Here is a 4,191-nt window from a genome sequence, read left to right on the forward strand (position 1 = left end):
TCTAGGAAGTGAACACGTTTTGAGTTATGCTTGACGTAAGTAGTTTCAGGATCACTTCTTGATCACTTCTAGCTTCTCGACCGATGCGTTGCTTCTCTTCTCGCTCTCACTTGCGTATGTTAGCCACCATATATGCTTAGTGCTCGCTGCAGCTCCACCATTTTAACCCTTACCTACCTATGAGCTTAAATAGTCTTGATCTCGCGGGTGTGAGATTGCTGAATCCCCGTGGCTCACAGATTCTACCAAAACAGATGCAGGTGCCGAGGATACTGGCGCAGATGGTGCAACTGAGCTGAAGTGGGAATTTGATGAGGCCCTTGGTCGTTACTATGTATCGTTTCCAGATGATCAGTAGAGGAGCCCAGTCGGGACGATCGGGGATCTAGCATTTGGGGTTGTCTTCTTTTCATTTGAACTTGACCGTAGTCGGTCTATGAGTGTATTTGAATGATGTATGATCTAAATTATGTATTGTATGAAGTGGCGATTGTAAGCCAACTCTCTTTATCCCATTCTTGTTCATTACATGGGATTGTGTGAAGATGACCCTTCTTGCGACAAAACCACCATGCGGTTATGCCTCTAAGTCGTGCTTCGACACGTGGGAGATATAGCCGCATCGTGGGTGTTACAAGTTGGTAATCAGAGCCATCCCCGACTTAGGAGCCCCTGCTTGATTGTTTGCTGGCAATGTTGAGTCTAGAACAAAAATGTTTTGAGTCTTAGGATTATATATATCGGAGAGTAGGATTCTTTTTACTCCTCAGTCCCTTCATCGCTCTGGTGAGGCCTCCTGACGTAGATGTTTTGACTTTCCTCTTCTCAAATGTCACTAAAAATTTTTTAGGATCACGCGGGTATCTTGGAATCGTTCCGATGGTTTTGTGACGAGAACATTGTTCTTGGTGCCTCCTGACATTTAGGGTTGTGGCAGTGTCCCGGGGAGTTGAGCTCCGAGGTGTTGTCGTCACAATTTTATCGTTGTAGTTCTGGAATACCTGAGCTTTGCCGACATCGAAAATCTCTTTTGTACAGTTGTTGGTGAGATAACCCCGATAACCCAGTACTGGGGCGAGCTCGGGAGTATTGCCATAACTCGTATAACGGATGCTTTTCGAAGGTTGAGGTACACGATTTCCGAAGGTTTCTTGGTTATGTGTTGACGGATGGATATAGCTGGATGTAGGGATTGTTAGTTTGGGTGAGATATATTGCTTCCCCTGTATCCCCAACACCTGATTGCATAACCGGAAAGTTTCGGGAGTTTATAGGTGGGATTCAAGTAGCTCTAGCATTTCTTCCGCAGATATTTGGTTTGTGATTGGGTAATCCTTACCACTTATTTGTTCCAGTTGTACCTTGTTTATTTCATTCATCAATCTCTTATCACGTGGCTTCTCACCTTAATGGATGTGTGATGTTTACTTTGGAATTCATTCGTTCATCCTTGTTCGAATGTTTATTGTGAAGACTATATGTTGCAATTTCTATCCGTTGATTCAACTTGTCTATCTGTCTATCAAGATGCTAACGGATGTCACCCTCTTCAGGATGGCTCCGCCAACGCGTCAGAATCCGGAACGCAATGATGGGAGTCAGGCGAACCGTCCACCTCCACCTCCGCCTCCGGAGGCATGGCAAGCTTTGATTGCAGCCTCTAACGCCCATGCCCAGATGATGATCCAGCTCATGCAAGAGCGCAACCAAGGCCAAGGCAACCACCACTGTACTGAATATTCTGCAGTGGTTAGTATACTAGAGAGTAAAATGGTGCCCTATTGTTTGGTTTAATTTCTGTTTAGTTTTGTGTTCTGTTGTTTGTCCTAGTTGATCCATGTGTTATTGCTTCTATGTTGTGAACTTCTAATTCCATCATGAAGGAAAGAAGATAAGCGAGCTAAGTACTTGTTTGGAAAGTTGGTAAGTTCGAACACATAAACCTAAAGAAGTTCATTGAAAAAGTTTGGTTTCATTTGAAAATATGTGATTTTTTGTTGGAAAATCATTGAGGAAATAGTTCACTTTTGCTAACTCCTGCAGTTCTCTGGTTGGAGAATTAATGGTTCAATTTGCTGAGTCCTTTGGTCTACAAATTTATTTCTGTTTGTATGTAAGTGGCTTAGTCAACAGAAAAAAGCGAGCAGTTCTGTTCAAGGGAGTTCAAAAATTAACATACAGGAAGTTCTTGATTATTTGGGTTATTTTGTACAATTTATTTTTTGCAGAATCTTGGTGTCATTTTGCCTTGCAGATAAAATTCTTACTGAGTGTACTGGGTCCCTACTGGCTGTAGCAGCTTACTTTCAAAAACTGAACCTTACTGTCTCCAGATTAGCATAGAAACAAGTTATTACTTTCTTGGTTAAAAGAAGTGTATACATTTTACTATTTATAGATTTAGATTGTCGGAACAAGTTCTCATACACACCTTTTGGCTCTATTACAACTTGCTAAAAGGGTTAGAATGTTATTGGTGTTGCAAAAATATCAGACGCTCTCAACTGAATAAGAAGTGTGTAGCGCAAGTTCAGGTATAACTACTGCAGGAGTTCAAAAATCTCAATGAACAAAGCTCTAACCAAAGTTCAAGAATTGTTTCCTTCATAAATTAGTTTTCTTTTGGTTAATTTGTTGTTCTGGGCAGTACAGACGTAGAGTCTTGTGTAGTACATGGGTGTATTGTACATTGTATATTGTTATCACTTACCATAGCATCATGGACAGTAATAAGAGAGATACATAGAGTCGTTCTATTAATCAACTTTCTAGCAACACTAGATACATTTCATCTTTGCAAAAATGTGATATATTTGGTGCAATTTATGAATGATTTGATTTCGATTTTGAGCTACCATGCAACTTAATTAAAAACATGCATTTTAGTTCAAACACTAAGTTTTGGACCACAGAGTTCATGTTTTAAAAGTTTTTATAAATTCCAAACTAGTCTGTGTAAATTCCCATGGAGTAGGTGGGCGTGTTGAGCGGCTATTGAACTTGTGATGCTGCTGCTTTTGGACTGCCCAGGAAGCACGTCATTATAGAAGGCAAAAATCTGTAACCTATATAACTCATGTTTGTTTTGACTTCTTGTTTCTCTACAGCGGGCAAATCCCGGCACACCTGATAGTTGAAACTTACACATGGCATGCGACCAACTGCGCCGCCTCTATAAGCTCCTTGGGAATGACTTGGTAGTAGCTGGGATCCCCTTACAGCGGCAAAATCCCGGCGCACCCAGCCGCCGCTCGTGATCCCTGCTCCATCAGCTCGACTTCGCCGGTGCCGTCAGTCCACAGGAGTAGGAGCGTCATGCCCGGCAACAAACAAGAACAGAAGGTATGTGCTCGGAAATTTAAAATTCCATATACATTTGCTGAAGTTACCTTATACTCCCATCAATCTTATGATTTAGAATAAATTTCAGCCATGATTTAGAGTTTCTTTTTGCAATAAATAAGTTCACTATCTCAGTACAATTAGTTGACCATCTCAGTAGAACTATTATTGGGTGTGCCAAAACTAGATGCAAGTCTAAGGTAACTTCAGCAAATGTATACAGAATTAATGTGTAAACCGGTACATGCTCCTTGTTGATAAAATCTAGCCCATTCAAAGTAGTCATGATTGGACTAGGATGCTATGTTTTATCGTTATCTAACAGTGCATACATCGTTATCTAAGTGCAGTACATCATTATGTTATAGTGCATATGTTACAGTGTAGTATGTGCCAGTTTAGTATGTGAACTAGGTGTGCCAGTTTAGTATGTGAACTATCATCAGTTTGTGAAAAACGCATATGACAGTACTATGTGTGTGTGTGTGCAAAATAAAACCTTCTTGCCTTCTTGCATCAAGTGACACCAAACATGTTTAATTGAATGTTCACAAGAAATGATCACACACCAAAGTGACACCCTCAGTTTAAAACTAATTTTAGATTAGTGCAATTATTATTTTTATTCAGTACTCTTCGTGTGAATGATTCCTGGTTGCTTCTCCTATTCTGAACTTGTTTCTCAATTGCACAGGTATTGCCAGAGTACTGTCTAGTCTAAAGCCAGCTACACATTCGCACATGAGTCGGTGCTCCTGAAGTGCTCTAATTAGCAATAGAAAATGACAAGGGAGTGCATCCAAAAGATAGGTGGCAAGCATGCCTGCTACGGTGTGTTGATAACTGAAT

The sequence above is a fragment of the Triticum aestivum genome, chromosome 2B (genome assembly GCF_018294505.1).
Source record: "Triticum aestivum cultivar Chinese Spring chromosome 2B, IWGSC CS RefSeq v2.1, whole genome shotgun sequence".
NCBI lineage: Eukaryota > Viridiplantae > Streptophyta > Magnoliopsida > Poales > Poaceae > Triticum > Triticum aestivum.